The 22,791-nt window shown below is 38.9% G+C and overlaps 1 protein-coding gene and 1 long non-coding RNA gene across 5 annotated transcripts in view; one reads left to right on the plus strand and one right to left on the minus strand.

Annotated features, from left to right (window-relative positions):
* Positions 1–8,869: 8,869 nt before the first annotated feature.
* Positions 8,870–22,747, minus strand: LOC143663219 (uncharacterized). 3 transcript variants are annotated; one of them, XR_013165873.1, is made up of 4 exons: positions 22,513–22,747; positions 18,315–18,449; positions 16,420–16,577; positions 8,870–9,135 (listed from the first exon to the last, which is right to left on the minus strand). It is a non-coding gene; the product is annotated as an uncharacterized LOC143663219 (long non-coding RNA). The 3 variants fall into 3 exon arrangements; XR_013165872.1 differs by having other exon boundaries at positions 19,808–22,747; XR_013165874.1 differs by lacking the exon at positions 16,420–16,577 and having other exon boundaries at positions 19,808–22,747.
* Positions 15,840–22,791, plus strand: part of SLAIN2 (SLAIN motif family member 2) — a 113,052-nt gene continuing 106,100 nt past the window's right edge. Inside the window, exon 1 of one of the 2 annotated variants that reach the window (XM_077136805.1) lies at positions 15,840–15,941. The gene's annotated coding sequence lies outside the window, so the exon portion shown is untranslated. Of the gene's footprint in view, positions 15,955–22,791 lie in introns of both variants that reach the window. The other variant, XM_077136804.1, reaches the window with a different exon arrangement.

Genomic DNA, 22,791 nt, shown 5'->3' on the forward strand with positions numbered 1-22,791 from the left:
CTATCCCTACCACCATGCCCACTTTTTTCATGAGCCCATTGGGCAATGGCAGGAGTGGCTGAGGAAAGAGGATGACTTGTATCCACAGGTCAGGGCATCTTATTCACTTGATTATTAAAACCTTCCTCTGCTGAAGTCACCTTCTGGTGAGCATTCAACATGGGACACAAATATCTTCATGTTTTTTTGCCTACACAGAAAGCTGTGTCCACATATTTCTTCCCCAGAGCTTTTTGTCGCCAATTTTCCAATAATGCTTCTTGGAGCATTAATAAGTCCCTGACCATCCCGCCAAACCATTACCAGCAACCCATGAGTCAGTATACAAACAGACGTCTGGTCAATTCTCCTTACAAGCAAAATGAACAACCAGGTGCACTGCTCAAAGTTCCACCCACTGGAAGGATTTCCCCTCTCCACTGGCCTTTAAGGACATCCCAGATCAGATTGTAGTGTTGCAGCTGTCCACTTCCAGGTGGTCCTTGCATATCATGCAGAACCATCTATAAACCAGGCCTGAGTTTTCTCTTCCTCAGTCAATTCACTGTAAGAAACTCCATAAGAGGCCATAGCTCTGGTCTGGAAAGAGAAGATAATGTGACAGAAGTGGGGCCATGGGCATTTGGGCTACTTCATCATGTAAATTACTTGTATCTTCAGGACCTGTTCCAGTCCTATCTCTAATATACCTTTTCCATTTTATGATGGGGTGCTGCTGTGTACACCCAACTTTATGACTCAGTGGGTGAGACAATACCCAGCTTATGATAGGGAACTCAGGTCTCTTGGTAACTTGGTGGCGCATAGTTAAGTGTTCCATCTCTACTAAGGCCCAGTAGCAGGTTAAAAGCATTTCTCAAAAGGAGAGTTAAGGGTGGGCCACGGTGGCTCAGCAGGCAAGAATGCTTTTCTGCCATGCCAGAGGACCCGGGTTCGATTCCCGGTTGGCCATCTTTTGATCAATGTTTCAGCCAACCATTCAAATAAAATGTTGATGCCCTTTCTCACCCCTCAAGCTACAACACTGAATGCAAAATCTCTGCTTAGTGGGCACATATCAATAAATTCAGCTTAATCCAACTTTATATTCCTTCCACCATTATCCCATATATTTAATATCCATTCCCACATATATTCCCCTGATTTCTGTTTATATAGATTGGAAAATTCATGCAGCTCTTTTGGAATATAGTGTACCTCCTCATGGGTCATACTTTGTACCTTGCCTTTTGAGGCCTCTTGGGACTGTAGCTGACACCAGAATCTAACCATCACAGTAGGGAATCCAAGAAATTCCCTTTTGCTGTTCTTTCATCTTTCACTCTCTTAACATAGGCCTCATTCTTATCTGTATTTGTGGACTCTATTTCACAGTATACAAGATGGAAAACATCCTATGTTTATAGATCCCTTATTCAAGTTAACAGCCAGAACATGGTATACCGAGTCCAAATTCTCAGGGCAGAACATTATTTGTTCATCTTGGGATGGGGGACACCATGAGCAAATCAAATGGGTCATGGGAAGAAGTCCCATGCAAACAAGGCTGCTTCTGCTTAACCATGGTGGAAGAGAATTGCGTGATGGGCAAGGAAGAAATAGTTCTTAAATGAGCAGTGCCAAGAATTGTGAAGTGTTTGAGGGTTCATCCTACTTGCAAGCTAACAAATTAGCCTGCGACCATATCAAGGATCCTGGTAGGACACAAGAGACTCCTGGGTTAGAGACAAGAGCAATCTATTACTCAGAGCAATAGCAGTGAGCCAGAATATCAGTGTTTAACCTCGTTCCCAAACCCTAATTCCTACAGGCCTTGGTGAAGAGAGCTATATAAAGCTTATCAAGTGCAGGGAGTTGTGCTACAAATGAGGAAACCTGAGTTTAGAAACTCAAATTTTTTTTTTTTTTTAGATTTTACTAAGTTGAAAATATAAAACTATTTATGCGTAACAGTATTTTTTTTTTTTATCCTGGAGGTTATTCTTTTTTTTTTTTTTAACTTTTTTTATTAATTAAAAAAATTAACAAACAAAACATTAAGATATCATTCCATTCTACATATATGATCAGTAATTCTTAATATCATCACATAGTTGCATATTCATCATTTCTTAGAACATTTGCATCGATTTAGAAAAAGAAATAAAAAGACAACAGAAAGAGAAATAAAACAAAAACAGAGAAAAAAACAGATTATACATATCATACCCCTTACCCCTAGCTTTCATTTACCACTAGCATTCAAAGTAAATTTATTTTAACATTTGTTCCCCCTATTATTTATTTTTATTCCATATGTTCTAATCTTCTGTTGATATAGTAGATAAAAGGAGCATCAGACACAAGGTTTTCACATTCACAGAGTCTCATTGTGAAAGCTATATCATTGTTCAATCATCATCAAGAAACATGGCTACTGGAACACAGCTCCACATTTTCAGGCAGTTCCCTCCAGCCTCTCCGCTACATCTTGAACAACAAGGTGATTTCTACTTAATGCATAAGAATAACCTCCAGGATAACCTCTCAACTCTGTTTGGAATCTCTCAGCCATTGACACTTAGTCTCATTTCACTCTTCCCCCTTTGGTCAAGAAGGTTCTCTCAATCCCTTGATGTTAATTCTCAGCTCATTCTAGGGTTTTTCTCAGTCCCTTGATGCTGAGTCTCAGCTCATTCCAGGATCTCTGTCCCACGTTGCCAGGAAGGTCCACACCCCTGGGAGTCATGTCCCACGCAGAGAGGGGGAGGGTGGTGAGACTGCTCGTTGTGTTGGCTGGAGACTCAAGAGGCCACATCTGAGCAACAAAAGAGGCTCTCTTGGGGGTGAGTCTTAGGCCTAAATTTTAAGTAGACTTGACCCATCCTTTGTGGGGTTAAGTTTCATATGAACAAACCCCAAGACTGGGGACTCAGCCTATAGCTTTGGTTGTCCACACTGCTTGTGAGAATATCAAGAATTCAACTTGGGGAAGTTGAATTTCTCCCCGCTCTCACCATTCCCCGAAGGGGGCTTGCAAATACTTTTCCACTCACTGATCAAATCACTCTGGGATTCATCGGGGCATCACTCTGGACAAACCAAGAAAATCTCATGTCCTACCTGAGATTCCAAGTACTTATGACATTCAATCAAACTATCTACATGAGTTATATTAGGAAATGCTCTAGTCAAAATATAAATTTTGTAACAAATAAACATTTTTTGCTTTAGTCTCACACATAAGGTGACATTTTAAAGTATTAATTATCATCTATTTTCAGCACCCTGCAATAATGACATTACTTTGTTCTTCCTCATGCAAAAACATTTTTAAAATTTGTACATTGTACATTTCACTACTATTATACACTCTAGGCATTCCTAGATTATACCATCTCGATCTTTACCATCTATCTTTCTTTCTGATTTCATTTATGTCCCCAGCCCGCCTCCCTCTATCATTCTCACATGCAGCTTCATTCAGTGTTTTAACATAATTACATTACAGTTAGGTAGTATTGTGCTGTCCATTTCTGAGTTTTTGTATCCAGTCCTGTTGCACAGTCTGTATCCCTTCAGCTCCAATTACCCAATATCTTACCCTATTTCTATCTCCTGATGGTGTCTGTTACCAATGACATATTCCAAGTTTATTCACTAATGTCAGTTCATATCAGTGAGACCATATAGTATTCGTCCTTTTGTTTCTGGCTAATCACACTCAGCATAATGTCCTTAAGGTCCATTCATGTTGTTACATACGCCATAACTTTATTCTGTCTTACAGCTGCATAATATTCCATCTCATGTAAATGTCACAGTTTGTTTAGTCGACTATCTGTTGATGGACATTTTGGCTGTTTCCAACTCTTGGTAATTGTTAATAATGCTGCTATAAACAATGGTGTGTAAATGTCCACTTGTGTCCTTGGCCTCGTGTCCTTTGAGTAGAGACAGCATATAGATGGGTCCTGTGTTTTAATCCATTCTGCCAGACTATGTCTTTTGATTGGAGACTTTAATCCATTAACATTCAGTGTTGTTACTGCATGGGTAGTACTTTCTTCTACTATTTTGCCTTCTGGGTTTTATATGTCCTATCTAATTTTCCTTCTTTTTACCTTTACTCTTAGTCTTCCTTTCTACACTCTTCTCCACACCTCTTTCTCCTGTCTTCATATCTGTCTCTAGTGTTCCCTTTAGTACTTCTTGCAGAGCTGGTCTCTTGGTCACAAATTCTCTCAGTGATTTTTTGTCTGAAAATGTTTTAATTTCTCCCTCATTTCTGAAGGACAATTTTGCTGGATATAGAATTCTTGGTTGGCAGTTTTTCTCTTTTAATAATTTAAATATATTATCCCACTGTCTTCTCGCCTCCATGGTTTCTGCTGAGAGATCTGCGCATAGTCTTATTGGGCTTCCCTTGTATGTGATGGATTGCTTTTCTCTTGCTGCTTTCAAGATCCTCTCTTTCTCTTTGACCTCTGATGTTCTGATTATTAAATGTCTTGGAGTATGTCTACCTGGATCTATTCTCTTTGGGGTACGCTGCACCTCTTGGATCTGTAATTTTAAGTCTTTCATAAGAGTTGGGAAGTTTTCAGTGATAATTTCCTCCATTAGTTTTTCTCCTCCTTTTCCCTTCTCTTCTCCTTCTGGGACACCCACAACACATATATTCATGAGCTTCATATTGTCTTTCAATTCCCTGAGTCCCTGGCTCATATTTTTCCATTTTTTTCCCTATAGTTTCTGTTTCTTGTCGGATTTCAGATGTTCCGTCCTCCGGTTCAGAAACCCTATGTTCTGTCTCTCGAAATCTACCATTGTAGGTTTCCATTGTTTTTTTCATCTCTTCTACTGTGTCTTTCACTTTCATAAGTTCTGTGATTTGTTTTTTCAGACTTTCCGTTTCTTCTTTTTGTTCTTTCCTTGCCTTCTTTACATCCTCCCTCAATTCATTGATTTGGTTTTTGATGAGGTTTTCCATGTCTGCTCGTACATTCTGAATGAATTGTTTCAACTCCTGTATGTCATTTGAATTGTTGGTTTGTTTCTTTGACTGGGCCATATCTTCAATTTTCCTAGTGTGATTTGTTATTTTTTGTGCTGGCATCTAGGCATTTAATTACCTTAATTAGTTTATTCTGGAGATTGCTTTCACTTCTTTTATCTAGGGTTTTCTTGCTGGATGAATTTGTTGTCTATCTGTTCTTTGACATTCCGTTCAGCTTTATCTGGACGTCTAGCTTAAGTTTTGTGTAACAGAGGTGAATTTTTCAGTTCTTGTTTTCTTGTTTCTTGCCCTGCTTGTGTGGTGCCTTACCCCCACACACACTTAGGAGGGTCTACTTAGAAATTATAGACCCCAGTCAGATTTTCGCAGGAGGAAAGAGTCACCTGCATTGGTTTTCCCTGAGGGTGAGACCCAGCAGGTTGAAAGGCTTTCCTGTGAAGTCTCTGGACTCTGTTTTTCTTATCCTGCCCAGTATGTGGTGCATGTCTGACTGCAGGTCCCAACAGCATAAGATGATGTGGTACCTTTAACTTTGGCAGACTCTCCCTGCTGGGGGCATGGTGGAGACAGAGGAGAGGTTGTAGGCTGGTTTTAATGGCTTCAAGTTACTAAGCCCTGGTGTCTGAATTCCTTGATGGAGGGATTCCACCTGAGTTGGGCTTCAGCCCTCCCCTGGGGAAGGCACAGGCTCCAGACAAGCCCCTAAAAGAGCTCACACTGCCTATGCCTGGGGTAGTTGCAGGCTGAAAAATCCTTCCGCTGTATCCAGAGGCAGTCAAGCCTTTGTAGATACACAGCCACAAAAACCTCTGTTTCCTTCTTTTTTTTTTCCCCCTTTTTCTGTCAGTCCTGCCCCCTTGGCACCGGGGCAAAAATGAGCAACCTCCACTTTGATCAGGTTCACCTAAGCTGGGGGCCTATTTTTAGTAGTCAGAATTTGTTAATTAATTCCACAATTGGCGTTTGATTGTGCCCAGTCCCTGATGCTGGTAAAGTCCTTTCCTTTCCCCTCGGGAAGTGGCCTGTGGGGGAGGGGCACTGGCTGCCGCAGCAGCTTTGGGAACTCACGGTTCTTGGGGTGCTCGCAGCCAGTCCAGCTGGTCCAGACTGGGGTACGCTGTGTGTCTGGTCACTGACGTGTCCCCAGGAGCTGTTCTGTACTGTTTCTCGTTATTTAGTAGTTGTTCTGGAGGACGAACTAAAACGCTCACGTTGTTAAGCCGCCATCTTGACCCGGAAGTCCTCAGGCATAACAGTATTTTAATATCAGACTTTCATTTCATAAAATCGGATTGTAATATATAATGGTTGCAAAGACAATAAAAATGATATGCTATCTTTATTTTCTTTCAACAGATACGCACACTCAAATAAGGATGCTGAGAAACTATTTCTTGAGAAATTCAATGAGAAGGAATATGGAGAAGAGTACTAGAATGTAAGGAGTGAACAACATGCTAAACTCATGATCTCCTTAGAGAATGACATCAGTAGAGTTAAAGAGAATGTAGAGAAAATATCAGGTCAGTTGCAAAAGCTAGTTCAAATTCCATAAACTGTCTTTAGAGGAAAAACATTTGGTGGAGGAAGAAAAATGAGTACTCCCTGAATCATGCATTACTCTCTACTGTCAGCAAAGGCAAATATTTAGCTGTGAGCCTAAAGAGTAAAGGTGGAGTGACAAGAGAGAAACAGCTCAGGTCCACCCATGAAATTGAGAAGGGGAAGGTGGCAGAAGGGAGGAACCCAGAGAATAACTGATATCAAGGAAAAAGCTTCATTCATTGGCTGGTGACTGCATGTTGCCAAACTTGAGTCTGAAGCACTTCCACAAACGTTAAGAGGTCCTGGGGCCAGGTCAAATTAAAAAAGAGAATTAACATAAGGCAAGTCAAGGCAACTTAACCAGGCTCATCAACCAGAATAATTATGTAGAAATACCCAGGTAAATGATAAACTGTATTCTGAAAAAACTGGAGAACTAACATGAGGTGGGAAGTGGAGAAGATGCAGAATATGATAGCATCAAGTGTGATAAAGCCATGCCCAGAACCGGAACAATGGGTATATGTGCTGTCTCCTTCCTTTAACATGAGGCCACCTGTCTATCACAGAGGTGAACACAAGGCAGAAAAGGACACCAGAGACCCAAAGACCAGGAAGTCGTAGAATAGAATAAATGCACACAATCTGGGCCAAAAGAACACTGTGGGAGAATGACAATTGGAACACATAACTGTCTTTAAAAAGAAATCCATTACTCAGCTGGCAACGTTGCTCAACAGTGTGGAGGGGTTCCTGTGGGGTGGTTTGATCTAACCTGTCAGAGCCTCTGCTTCTGGAGCAATTTTTATGTAAGTTTCTAAGCTTCAGGGCTCTGCATCTCAGTGGTAGTGTGAATCTGGCCCCATATCAGTCTGAGTTTGGTGAGAAACTTAAACTTTTTTTTTTTCCACGTGGGCAGGCACCAGGAATTGAACCCAGGTCTCCAGCATGGCAGGCGAGGAAACACATATCTTTTAATGGGCAGTAAGCATGTCTGATTTTTGCCCCAGAAGGAGACATGTTTTTCATACTGGACAGTTAATAAACCTACTCTGCTTCAGAAAGAAACATTCTCTCTATAGTCCAAGGCTATTTGTTATACAAATATTCTTGAGTAGATAGTCCAGAACAAAGAGCATCCAGTGCCTCCATTCACAAGATGTGCAGAAATGCAAACGATACAAAGAGAATTGTCTCCCAGCAAGCAGGTGTGTAAGAAGAGGAGGGACTAAGCATATATAGCAATAGACACCAACCATATGTGCATCTTTGGAGCTATATAGCTTTTAGAATGGCCAAGGCAATTAGTTTGGCAATTTTTACAAATGTATTCAGGAAGTAATTAGTTTGTATTACATAAAACCTTTACCATTAGCGCTTCTTTTGTTTGTTGTGTTTTTTTCATGGACAGGCACCGGGTATCTAATCCAGGTCTCCGGCATGGCAGGCAAGAATTCTACCACTGAGCCACCGTCGCACTGCCCAGTGCTGGTTTTCTTTTAAAAATCTCTTTCTAAAAGGTAATTTCGAAAACAATATGAATGTGTTTCATAACAATCAGTACGGTGGGGAACAATTTAAATTTCTGACAATGATGCACTTGAAATAACTTTTTAGAAATAGTTTCTCATTTTTGTTTTCTATTTCTCTGTTTCTTTGTTTTTTGTATGCTGTATGGCAGGGTCATATTTCATTATTTTTCCTTGTGAGTATCCCATTATTGCAGCACAATTTGTTGAATTTTTGTTTGTTTTGTTTTTTGGGAAGGGCAAGGAACAGGAATCAAACCCAGGTCTCCCACATGGCAGGCGAGAACTCTACCACTAAACTACTCTTGCACCCCCTATTTTTCTGTTTTGAAAAGAGTAGATTGTAGCAAAGGGGCAAGTGGGTTATTGTTTTGTGTTCTTCCTGTTTAAGGGAATTTTAGGTTTTCTGTATTCTGCATAAGTTTTAAAAACACAATGACTTGGAACACATAACTATCTTTAAAAAGAAATCCAAAGTGGTGCAAAAGGTATCAAATACACTGATAACTCCACCATAGCCATTTCAGGTATTTTCACTTTATTTTTGCATGAACGTGGAATTCTGGTTAGCCAGAATTGTGTGGATGATGAAAGTCACATATTCTTCAGAGATAAATCAGTTATTGAATCTTACTGTTATGAGAATAACCTCAATCTGTAATTTTTCTCTGACCAATTACTATAGAATGACATTTTATTTGTTTTTTATTTCTTCAGTAATATTTGTTGATAATTTTAGTTTGTCTTAAATGATGAACCCATAAACTATTAGGCTTAAAGCTGTTTAATTCACTTTATAAGGAAATTAGCATAGAAATTAAGCATGGAAATACTTGCTAAATTAAGAAAACAGTCCTCAAATTGATTACAGAATCAGGATTTTAGATTCAGTCATGAGCGAATAGTAAGAAACATCCTTCCCTCTGACTTGTGATTAATGCTTTGTCCTTCTATTGCTGAAATTTAAGAAAGATAATTTCTGGTCTTTCCTTTTGTTTCTTCCATTTCTATCTCAAGAGAAAATAAAAACCTATTTCAGCCATATTTAGCAGCAGAGCTAACCTGTAATGGAAAATCAAAATAGAACAATTATACACTATTTTTCATGTAAGTAAATAGGTTCTTAAATATTTCAATCATGAGTACAAATACTCATTGGGTACTACACGCAAGACACTAAGATTATTCAACGAAAAGTATAATAAAAGTAAGCTTAACAACTCAATATTTTTTAATACGCCCATTCAGAATGTGAAATGCCATTACTCTGTCATCATTATTTTAAAATTTAGCTATGATTTAAGTAAGCATTCAAAGAGTGGAACTGTTACTGGTCTGTGATAAGCATAGAAATTGATACCAATATAGAAACTTGCATAGCAATTTGACAGTAATTTTCTATCTGGTGATTCTAATAAAAAATTGGGGCTTCAATTTTGTTTACCTTCTTTAAATTTCATTTTGCTAGAAATTCATTTTCATTGCATTTTACAAAAGTATCAGTCTGCTACTGATTCTAAATAAAAATAAGAAAACTGATCCCTACACAGACAGCTTTAGAAGTCTCATTCTAGTATAAATTATAAAGTCATTGATTATTATTGCTACTATTAAATGGCTACTGAGCACTAAAGCAGTATGTTAGGATGGTTTATTAAATGTGATAAATGTATTGACTGTTATGTATTTATCAAGAACCCAAAATACTTGAGGTTTCCAATGCAGTTGATATGCTATTGCCTCATGCCCATATCCCCTTCTTGGAAATATTACAGGTCATCTTCCCCTCTGCCCCATATGGTGGAGCAATATTAGTTAGCCTAATATTATGTGAGCCTAATATTATCTCACAGAAGAATTTGGAGTTGGGACACTGAGAGACTGAGGGATTAGGTCACAGTGGGCACACAAACTGAAATGTCAACAGTTTATACAATTCCAAACCAAAAGCCACATAGACGCTAATGTGAAGAGAAGGATACAGAAACCATGATTAAGCTGAGGTTTTCAGAAAGAATTAAAATAGAACAAATGGCAGACAGTCAAGAAGCAAGGAGAGTGATCCTGCTGAAATGTAAATCTGTGCATTTCGCTCTTAACTCAAAACTTTCCCTTGGCTTCCCATTTTACTCTGAGTAAAACTCAAAATCCTTACAACTGCCTATGTGGCTCTGTAGAATTTTCCCTCAGTCTTTCTGATTTCATATCCTATCACTTCCCCCACTTGCTCCAGTGTGGCTCTGTAGAATTTCCCCCCAGTCTTTCTGATTTCATATCCTATCACTTCCCCCCACTTGCTCCAATGTGGCTCTGTAGAATTTTCCCCCAGTCTTTCTGATTTCATATCCTATCACTTCCCCCCACTTGCTCCAATTCAACCACACTGACCTTGTTCTTCCCTGAAGCCAGGTGCACTCCCACCTCAGGGCATTTGTACTCCTTATTTTGCTTGGAATATTCATTGTCCAGTTACCTGCATGGTTTTCTCTTTTACCTCTTTCAGGTCTTTGCTCACAGGTCATCCCTGGGAGGCCTTCTCTGATCATGATATTTAAAATTGAAATTCCACCCCCACTCCCTCTCCCCCTTCCCTGATTTATTTTTCTTCATAATGCTGTCATCGTATGGCATACTTTATTGTCTGTTACCCACCACTGGAATGTAAGCTCCATGAGGGTAGATCTTTTATATTTTTCTGTTTGGTTCTTTGATATATGGCAAGTGCCTAGAACAGTTCCTGGCACATAGTAAGTGCTCAAGCTGTGTGTTGAGTAAATAAATGAATGTATCACTTAAGGAGATGGAAGATACAGCTTCGGTTCATTACTTTTTGGTTCTAGTCCTCAAGTGGCCTGGCCACACTTTATCACCTATTAGAGGCTTGTGATATTAATTTTTAATAGCTCTCACTTTTTTCATTTTGATTTTTGTTTCTTAGTCATTTGAATATGTACATGGCTCCAAAGTCAAAACCATGTTAAAAGATACATTCAAGATAAATTCTATTCCTATGTCCTCTACTCTGTTCTTCCATTTCCCATGAGTTACCATTTTTATTGATTTTTTATTTATCCTTCCATGTTTTAAATATTTTTATTGAGAAATCTTCGACACATATACAGTCCATACATGTTGTACACTCAATGGCTGACAATATCATCACATAGTTGTGTATTCATCACCATAATCATGTTTAGAACATTTGCATCACTCCAGAAAAAGAAATAAAAGAGAAATACTCATACATTCCATGTTTTTTTAAATGAGTATGTATATTTTTTCATATACCCATGCCTTATTCTGCACCATTTTGGAGATAATTGTTGCATAAAACTCTATTGTATGAATATATCATAGTTTTTTTCAACCAGTACCATATTGATAATAATTTGAGTTGTTCTCAGTCTTTTGTTACTGTAAATAAATCCATAATGGCCTTGTGCATAGGTTATTTCATGATTTTGCCAGTTTACTTTTGGAATAAATTATTAAAAGTAGATTAGTGGGGCGGGCCGCGGTGGCTCAGCGGGCAAAGTGCTTGCCTGCTATGCCGGAGGACCTCGGTTCGATTCCCGGCCCCAGCCCATGTAACAAAAACGGAGAAACAGAATACAATAAAACAAGAAAATGTTTAAAAATGTTTCCCTTTCTTCCTTCCTTCCTTCCTTCTATCCTTCCTTCCTTCTCTCTGTCTTTCCTTTAAAAAAAAAAAAAAAAAAAAAAAGTAGATTAGTGGATAATCCCGTGGGTTACCTGAGATGGTTCAAGCAGTTTTCTGATCATTGCAACCAACAAGTCATGACTAAGATAGCTACCTATCCTGAAGACCCATCTTCAATCACAATTTCTTGGGAAACCTTCTCCCATCCTAGGCAGAAGGAATTGACTTTTATTTCCTTAATTTCTGCTCAAAAAGAAGAAGAAGAAGAGAAAAGAAACCTTGTATTCTCTGTTGTCCATTGTTCTAGTTTGCTAGCTGCTGGAATGCAATACGCCAGAAACAGAATGGCTTTTAAAAAGGGGAATTTAATAAATTGCTAGTTTACTGTTCTAAGGCTGAGAAAATGTCCCAATTAAAACAAGTCTATAGAAATACCCAATCTAAGGCATTCAGGGAGAGATACCTCAGTTCAAGAAGGCCGATGAAGTTTAGTGTTTCTCTCTCAAGTGGAAGGGCATATGGCGAACACAGTCAGGGCTTCTCTCTCATCTGGAAAGGCACATGGTGAACATGGTCAGTCAGGGTTTCTCTCCCATCTGCAAAGGCATGTGGCGAACACGGCATCATCTGCTAGCTTTCTCTCCTGGCTTCCTTTCACAAAGCTCCCCGGGAGGCATCTTCCTTCTTCATCTCCAAAGGTCACTGGCTGGTGGACTCTGTTTCTTGTGGCTATATCATTCTATTCTCCTCTCTCTGAATCTCTCTTTCTCCAAAATGTTTCCTCTTTTATAGGACTTCAGAAACTAATGATGACCCACCCAAACGGGTAGAGACACGCCTCCAGCTAATTCAGTTTAACAACCACTCTTGATTAAATCACATCTCCAGGGAGATGATCTAATTACAGTTTCAAACATTCAACACTAAATAGGGATTGGAAGAAATGGCTGCCTTTACAAAATGGGATTAGGATTAAAACATGGCCTTTCTAGGGTACATTCATCATTTCAAACCAGCACATCCATATTGCTCACATGGCACTTTTTACATGCTTTGTATGAGTATCTCATCTCCTTGACTGGACAATAAGCTGCTGCAGATTCCTAATAATGTACCTTGAAGTAGTGATGAATGACTGACAAGTATATACTACAGGTTACCTCAGCACATGACAGGACCCCATTTTAAAGAATCCATTTACATTTATGTCTCATAGAACATAACTGAATAAATCCCAAGTTAACTAAAGAGTTGAAGGTTAAAATGTAAATATATATATGTATGAAACTATAAGAAAAAAGTGTTATTTTTTGTTTGCCTAGAGAGCAATGAAGGCACTGTCTGTACCTTATGCTTTTAAACTGGGCTACCTCAATAAAAATGAGCCTGGAGCTCTCCAGCACATTATTTTGGATCCTCTCACACTGCTCCTGTCCTTTAACCTCTGCTGATAGTGTAACTCCTGACTAGTGCCACTACTGGGCTGGCCTGTGAAGGGATGATTGAGTATTCTTGCCCAAATCTAAGACTTTGGAGCCAAGTCTGTTGCTATGGTCACGTGGAAGATCTGGCAACTACATTATTGTGTTCAGGGAGAATTTCAACTGCTGTGTGGAGGTGGTGGCCTTTGTTAGCCTTTTAACAGAGTGTAGGAGGTATTGTTTGTCTGTGTTCACATGCCCGGCCTGGACTCTAGACCATTCCTACTCCTGGAGCAAAATTTGTGCTATGTCATAAATGCATTAGAGCTAGAGAAGTGGAAAAGCATCTCTTTATCCTGCCTATTGGAGAGGTGGAGAAATGCACTGCCTCCCAGGCAGCCTGCAATCCCATCTTTGAAAGCAGCACACGCTTCCTGGCTATCCTCTGGTATAAATACCCTTTGCTTGCCAAAATGATTCCAGTCTACACCCATGATCTGTTCTGCTGCCAATACACAACAAAATGTTGATGCTTTGCTCAAGAGCTGTCCAAAAATGGTGCCTGGGCATTGATCTTGATGTGGGTGCAATGTTCAAGGAAGAGGCTGCTTCAACAGAAATGCTAATTGATAGCTGCATCTGACTCAAGGTTGATTAAATACCTGGCTATATCTCATGATCAACTGAACTGGGCCCCCAAAAGCAGACAGCAGGAAAAGGTCAAACAATTGGGAGAATGGTGATGGTAGGAAAGAGGACATAAGCCCTCCAATAATGCTGTTAAACAACCATGACAACAGACAGAGTGGTTATGTTTGAATTGTGGGCTCCCACATCATGTATAAGTGCCCATCTGAGGAAAACTACACCTACTGATAATAGAGAAACCACCAGTGTCATGTTCTACCACTCATGGCTTCCCTGTGCTGCCCAACACCCTATACTCATTTCTCTAGACGAAAGTGCACATGTGAGATGGGGGCTATCTGGTTTCCAGGAACTATACGTATCTGTTTACAAATTGCCAAAAAGTTAGACTCTTGTGCATCAGGGAGCTTTGCAGATCTGTTATCAGCAGATCTTGTTACCAAATTGTCCCAAGGTTAAAATTCACAATGCTGACAGGGAATAGCAATCTGGCCCTTTAAAAGCTGCTGTCCCTCCCTCATATCTTGCATACAAAAGGCATGCAACGCACGGCAAGGCATGGCAAGGCATGGCAAGGCAAGTACCTCTTCCACTTGGGCATTCACCAAGAATCACCCTCTCATCTACTGCCTAATCCATTTCTCCTTGTTCTTCTTTCTCTTGTCTCTAAGGCTCTACAGTTTGTTTTGTTTAAAATAGTTTTAAAGATTTATTTGGTCTCATTTGCCTTTATGTACATTGTTTATCATAACTGCTTAATAGGAGTTTTAAAAGGCAAATAGTATGGTTATTGTTCGTTTTTCAGTTTTTTTTTTTAATTAGAAAAATTGCAGGCTTACAGAAAAATCATGTAGAAAGTACAGAGTTCCCAGATACCCTCTGACCCCATTCCAAAGTTTTCCCTATTACTAACACTTGGCATTAGTGAGGAAACTTTGTTACAATTGATAAAACAATATTATTGTATTTATACTATTAACTATAGTCCATAGTTTATATTAGGGTTTATTGTTCATGTTGCATGGTTTTACTATGTTTTTTGTTTTTTAAATTTTTATACTGGTAACATACATATATGACCTAAAATGCCCATTTTAACCACTTTCAAATATGTAATCCAGTGGTGTTAATTACATTTACAATGCTGTGCTACCATAGCCATCTGTTACCAAAACTTTTCCATTAGAACAAACAAACTCTGTACCAATAAAGTATTAATTTCTCATTCCTTACCCTCACCCCAGTTCCTCATAACTTGTATTCTAATTTCTGACTCTGTGGATTTGCATATTTTATTTCATATTAATGAGATTGAACAATATCTGTCCTTTTGTGTCTGGCTTATTTCACCCAACATAATGTTTTCAAGATTCATCCACATTTAGCATGCATCAGAATTTCTTTGCTTTTTTTTTTTTTATCATTCTGCAACTTGCTTTATTCAGTCAACAATATTTTTAAGACTTTTCCCTGTTCACATATTTCATTCCTTTGCATTTTTGTGGTACTCCATTATACAAATATAGCAAATTTTAATTACCCATTCCTTTATAGACAGATAGGCATCTAGATTGTTTCCAATTTTTTTGCTATTATATATAATGCTAACAATTAACATTCATGTACATGCTTCCTTATGCACATTTGCTGGTGTTTTTCTAAGCTGGAAGTAGGATGAGCATTTGAGAAGTTGAAATCCAGACTGTCCTCCAAAGAGATTGGTGGTAAATTGAATTCTGTATTATAGTTTAGACATGTTCTCAATCTTACCAGCATTCTTGTGGATGTGAACCCACTGTATGTAAATAAGACCTCTTGAAAATATTTATTTTTAGCTAGGGTGTGGCCCAAATGAATGAGGGTGGGCCTTAATCTGAATTACTGGAGTCCTTTATAAGCAGAGGTAATTCGGACACAGCTAGAGAAAGGCTTGAGGAGGCACCGGAAGCGGAAATCAATGGAAGAGAAAGGAGAGAACAGAGAACACAGAAGAGAACACTGCCGTGTAACACAAGAAAGGAAAGAAGGCAAGGAACCCCAAGGATCACACAGGCAGAGAGTACCAGAACATTACAGGCTTTGGGGAGAAAGAATCGCCTTGCTGACACTTGATTTGGACCTCTCCTAGCCTCAAAACCGTGAGCCGATAAGGTCCCACTGTTTAAGCCAACCCATTGCATGGTATTTGTTTTGGCAGCCAGAAAGCTAAAACAGGGTCTGTCTTCAATATTCTTCCTTAACTGCTCTTTTGTCCCCTTGGCTTTCTATGATTTTTGTTTTATTGTCTGATGTAATCTTTTCCAACATCCCACCATATATTTGCCATTCTTGTGGGAGAAGAATTTGAGGTAAATTCTAAGAGCCTAGATTCCCAAATATGTTATTCAAGTTGGAGCTTATGAAAGAGAAAGTGTATACTTTATATTTGAAAAGGTTGTATATAACTTCAAATTATGTATTATTATCACTTCTTAGTAGTGGCACTTAACAACTTGTATGACAAAGGTTTAAAGGAGTGTCATAGCAATTTTGTCCATTATTCTGCAGTTATTTCTTTGCTTTTTACAGCTGAATAACATTCCATTGTATGAATGTACATTTTGCTTATCCACTCACCTGTTAATGATAATTGGGTTGCTTCCACCTTTTGGCAATTGTAAATAATGCTGCTGTGAACATTGGTGCGCAAATATCCATTCACTTCGCTTTCAGTTCTTTTGAGTATATACTTAGAAGTGATTGTCAGGTCATATGGTAATTCTGTCCTTTACTTCCTGAGGAAACACCAAACTGTTTTCCACAGTAGCCACACCATTTTACATTCCCACCAACAAAGAAAAAGTGTTCATTATTTCTCCTCAACCTTTCAACATTTGTTCTCTTCTGTTTTTTGTTTAAGTAACTAGCCATTGTAGTGTGTGTGAGAGTCTATCTTGTTGAGTTTTTTTTAATTAGAGAAGTCATATGTTTACAGAAAAAAATCATGCATAATATATAGTTCTCATATACCATCCTATTATTAATGTCTTAGTGTGGTACATTTGTTACTATTCACGAAAGAACATTTTTATAATTGAACTATTTACTATGGTCCATACAGGGTTCATTGTGTCATCAAGGTTTTACTTTGCATTTCCCTAATGGCAAATGATGTTGAGTATCTTTACAGGCTTCCTGGCCATTTGTACATCTTTTTTTGGAAAAAGGTCTATTCAAGTCTTTTGCCCATTTTAATTTGTGTTATCTTTTTGTTGTTGAACTGTAGGATTTCTTTATATATTCTTGATTTTAAACCCTTATCGTATATATGATTTCCAAATACTTTGTCCCATTCTGTAGGTTGTCTTTTTACCTTTATACTTTGGGTTTTGATATCTGCTTTCGGTCTTGTTTTCAGGACCTGTTCAAAGTTTCCTTCTTGAGAGTACAGGTCTAGGGCTCTCTCTACCAATTCTGTCTCTTAAGTATTCATGCTTTGTTGATTCTGCCCTGGGTAAGAGACTTCCTCCACTAACTTCTGCCACATGAAACTACCATTGGCTGGACTAGTCCTCTAGTCTTTCCAAAGAGAAGCTCAGATCTTGAAGTTTCATCTTAACAAATTGCTGACTGGTAGATCTGCATACCTCCCCACCCACCACTCAAGTACCTAGAATGCTATCCAAATAAATGGCCTATTAGGACGTCTTTTGCTCAAAAGAGGGAATTACCTCCCTCTCTGAGTAACTGATTGTTTAAGTGTGTTGGTTCCCAGAGCTGCTAAGACTTCAAAATTGGCAAATTTGCTTTTAGAGCAAGAGGACTGAATTGTTGGGTATCATAAAGACAAGAATCTGTAAGTCCTCAACATTGTTCCCCAACTTCCACCTTAGATGGTATGTGCCTGAGGTATCAGCATATTTTGTAAGAAAAAAATGGAGAACTCATCTTGGTCATTCTCACTGGAAACTGAGAATGCAGATTCTGAAGTCAAGATCACTGGGGCTCAAATCTAGCTCTCCTACTTCCTGGTATGGCTCTTGGGAAATCACTTCTCTGTGCCTTAGTTTCCTTATTTGTAAAATGAAGATTTTTTTTTACAACTACTGTCAGTTGTAAATAAATTATTACATGGCATAAAGATGATCAATAATTGTTAGCTGTTATTTTTATTGGGCCAATTCAGGGAGACTAGAATATTCACAGAATTAAGCTGCCAGTATACATCTAACTTTGTCTAAATGAGACAAATGTGTGAATAGAAAGCAACTTTCTAGACATGCTTAGTATACTGAATAGATGATGATGTCATCATCAGTCTCTAAATCCTCCAGGGTTTAGACTCAAGAATAGGTTTCTCTATAACTTCCTGGAAAGAAGAATAATTATACAAATATCTCAATTACAACTTAATTTACTTTAGCCTAATGCAAGTCTCTAATAACAATGTAATATTTCTCTAGCATCCCTAAGTCAATACCCAGAAAAATATACTTTAATTCCTAAGGTCAGATTGCTGGGATTTGTCTTACCAAACTTGGAGGTGGATGATTCCTATTAAGTTTTCTCCCATGTTAATGGTAGGTTCTCTAGAACATCAAGGACATGTTTCTTGTTCTTGAAAAGTTCATGCTCCACTTTTCCAACTTCATTGTCCTGCTGATACGCTACTTGAAGAAAGGAGGAAATAACGTTATTGAACAAACATATCTGACAACCTGCTGCCAAAAGAAGAATGGAATACTTGTTTCCTCTTGGACGAAGACAGCAGTCTCTTAAGAGATCAAGAATTGATTCACATCTGCCCTGATCATGGACTTCTCCATTCCTACATCAATATAATATATGCCCCCATTATTATGGTAGGGGATACCCTTTGGCCAGAGGACTTCCTGAAAGGAGAAAATAATGCCTGCCAGTATGGCCAGTTTTGAGGTATCTCATAACTATGAGATCTGATCAACAACGACTAGAAAAAATTTAGATCAAACCCTGGGCCCTGTTCATTTTTCCTCTAAGATTCCAATTCAGAATCTCTTATATACTTAGCCTTTGAAATTTCTAGAGTTCATTTTAAAAATTGTAGTGTGCCAAGACAGTGAAGAAACCTCTTGACAGATCATAGGGGACACATCAGCTGGTGAGGAACAGGTGAGAGAGGGCAAGTAGGAAATGATTGTGTGGCTGTGAAGATTAAATGGATGTAGTGAACAGTAAAGGTTTTGTCAAATAATCTGAGCATTTTTAAAGCAAGGGTACCTATTTCTCTAAGTGCCTAACCCATTTCTAACTTTCTTTTTTTGGCATATGTTCATGCACACACATGCACATTTTGATAAGATTTTACAACTGCTGAACACCTTTAAGCTATTGAGTAATACTTTTTCACTCTAGATGCTTTAAGTTGTTTGTAACAGTTTCCACTCTGTCAGGAGTTTCTCTAAGAGCTAGTATGCAAGTAGGAGCAAGTTATGAAAAGGGCCACACCTGCTTAGAGAAGAAGAAACTCATTCATGCAGCAACAAAACAAGCTAATTGTAAAAATACAACTCCTGAAAAGCTAGTTAGGCTAACTGTGATGCATACTTCAGACTCCTACTAGTTATACGCCTTGTGTTGACACAAGAGTTACTTTTAGAGCAACTGGTCTTTTGTTTGTTTGTTTATTTTTTGTAATAACCTCTGACACTCTGAGTCCCCAGAGAAGACAGTATTGTGGTAAACTTGAAAGAGGAAGATCCTTGCAGGGTTTAGGATAAGAAGGAAATATTCTTGCCTCCACACTCTTTCATCAGAACCTAAGCAATTTCTTTTCAGCAACGTGGGGAAAAACCTAATTCTGAGGCTGACAATAGGATGGCATGCTACTATGTTACAAGAGGGAAATACAACCATTCAAAATGATTGGGAATTTTCAACTTAATGATTTGAGAGACATACACAATTTATCTGAAATTCTCTTTTAAGAGGTTTCACTTTACCTAAATTCATTCATTAATTCAACAAATGTCTATTGAGTACCTACCATGTACCAGGCAGTGTGCTAGGCACCAGGGAAACCACAGTGAACCCTGTTCTCATGCAGTTCATTCTACTGGCGAGAGAAAGGCAACCAAGAAATAAGCACATGATGTGTCTGAAGAAAAATAAAAACGGTAAAAGAATAGGAAATTGAAAGGGTGATATTTTACGAGGATAGTAATACTGATGATAGTGAACTTAGAAGATATTTCAGAAGGCACATGAAGGAAGGGAGGGAGTCTGTAATGTGGCAATGTGGAAGAAGAACAGGTCCCAGATAGTGGAAGCAGCAAGTTTCTAAAGAGGCAGAAACACGTTTGGCTTGTTTGAAGAACATTAAGAAGGCCAGTGTGGTTGACGTGTTGATGAGGGAAGCGAAGAATGGAAGTGAATGATATACTTGCAGGAGTTGCCAAGTTTTCAGACCTTATAGAGCTTTATAGGTCAAGGAAAGAACTTTGGATTTTAAGACCGTTGGGAAACCACTGGAAGATTCTGAGCAGGAGTAACCTGATCTCACTCACGTAATGGATCATATGGTTGTCCTCTGTGTCACAGACTGTAAGAAGCAAAGTGGAACAGGCCAATAAGAGGATACCACAGTAATCTAGGCAAGAAAAGATGCTAACTTGAACTAGAGTTGCAGCAGTGGAGGTGCTGGGAAGTATTAGAGTATATTTTGAAGGTAGAGCCAGCGTGACCTGCTTAAGGAATAGAGTTAGCAGGTGAAAGTGAAGAGTCCAGGATTATCCCAAGATTTTTGGCCTCAGCATCTAAAAAATAGAGTTGCTATTTACTTGAGTGGTGAAGACTTCAGGACAAGCAGATCAGGGTTGTGTTATGTATATGTGTATGCATTGTGTGTGTGTAAAACAGAAGTTCAGTTTTGGACTTGTTTAAGAAGACTATTACATTTGCAAATGCTAGAACAGTGGCTTCCACAGAGAAGGCACTCAATACTAGTTGAATGAAAAAAATTAAGATATAGAATAAGGCAATCTGATAAAAACATGTAAGTACGTCTATAATGCTATTCTCTATATGTCTAGGTATATTTACATTTATATTTTGCAATGATGAGGATTCATCAAAACCCTTCACTTTTTGGTGCTAGAAGAGATATTAGAGATCATCCAACTCCCACACTCTGGGGAAAGATAAGGACCATAGACTAAGGAAACAGGCCAAACAACACAATAATGGTACAGCCAGAACCTGCAGTCAGTCCTTCTGATTCTTAATTCATTGTTCCACATTACTCAAAGTTCTCCTTACCCATGGAATATTGGCATTTAACTTCATAATGTCAACTGAACTATTCTTTTCAAGGAATATATTTGAAGGTTCTCCTTACAGACCTGGCTAGTTGGAATTTATTTCAGAAACCATTAATTGCAAGTGAAAACTGCTATATGTAAAGGAGTCATGACAGAACCCTCTAGAGACAGCAATGATATTTAGATGTGCATTTTACAGGTAATACATATTACTTCACAATTATTCTGTGTTAGCAAACAGAGACATCCTTTGATTGGGACTGCATAGCTAGGAAAATACTCTTTAGTTAACCAGCAAACTGTAAAATACTCAATGCATTTTTTTTGTTGTTATGTGTAAACATCTATCTGGTCCTGACCTGTAAGAATTTACATTCTATTTTAACTTCAAACCAGGCATTGAATGTCTATTGTGTCAGTGGGTCTGACACAACATTAAACAAAAGTGAACGGCCCTTTTTCAAGTGTACAGACAGCAAATGAAAAAGATTTCTTAGAAAAGGAAGCATTTTTTTTAAAGTGTAAAAACCTGTTGAAAACTATTATCAGATAATGCTAGAATAAAGAGAATAACTAGACCTTTGTGGAATTGCCAGGAAAGGTTTCCTGAATGGGTAAGCATGGGTTTTTAAAAAATAACCGGATTTGTCCTGTAGGATATTCTAGGCGAGGAAAATACAGCACAGAAGGGCTAAGGGTAGAAGCAAGTAAGTCCTGTCATAGGAGTTCACACCCATGTTTAATAGGACTGCATCATTGTTAGCTAAGGGTGGAGGCAATTGGAGGAAAGCCGTAACACAAGCCAAGTAGTCCAAGATTGACATCCGAAGAGAACTGAACGTGATCAAAACAAAGCACTTAAGTTGTTTTGTTGCCCTTAATACATCATAAGCGAGTACCACTGAAGGCAGATTTTTATCTTCATATAACTCCACATCCCTCAACATGTTTCTTAAGTACTTTTCATATCCAACTAAAAAAAAAAAAAAAAAAAAAAAACTCAGGAACACTATGAAAGTTTTCCCCCCTCCCCCGAAGAAAACGAACTAAGCATCAGTGTCCCAAACAAGTGAGGTGAGAGGAGCTGTTTTCTATTCCCTGCTCCGTGCCACATTGCACAGTAACTTTAAGTCGGCAAAACTATGTTTTAATGGATGAGATAATGACTTCAAAATGCTTAGCACAGTATCTGGCACGTCGTAAGCTCTCCACAAATGATGGTCACTTTGACCTCAACCCTTCTTAACCGTTTGGGATTTGGTTTACTCATTTTCAAAGGAAGAAACGGGTCACAGGTGGTTTCTAAGGCTCCTGACAGCTCTGACAATCTATTTCAAGTAGGTATCGAATAAATATTTGCCGAACAAACGAAAAAAACTGTCTCTCCACGTGGGCCGGCTGAGCGTCCACTCGAGGCTGGCAGGATGTTCACCTGGAGAGTACATACGCCCCTCATCCAAAACCAGTAGAGCAAATGGGGGTGGTGAGCCAGAGTCCTCGTTCGCTCACAGCCACACCCGCAACCAACTCCACCCTCCTCCTCTACCCGTGCCCCATCAGGTGCCAAAGTCTGTTACGACAGCCGGGCGGGCGATTACCAGTCCGGCCCACGCTCCCAGCACGCCCCTTCCGGCCAGGGCTCCGCCCTCCGACCCACGGTCCCGCCCACTAGCCCGACCTCACTGTACGGTTCCGCCCCAATCCGTCATGC

The sequence above is a fragment of the Tamandua tetradactyla genome, chromosome 19 (genome assembly GCF_023851605.1).
Source record: "Tamandua tetradactyla isolate mTamTet1 chromosome 19, mTamTet1.pri, whole genome shotgun sequence".
In the NCBI taxonomy this organism is placed as follows: Eukaryota; Metazoa; Chordata; class Mammalia; order Pilosa; family Myrmecophagidae; genus Tamandua; species Tamandua tetradactyla.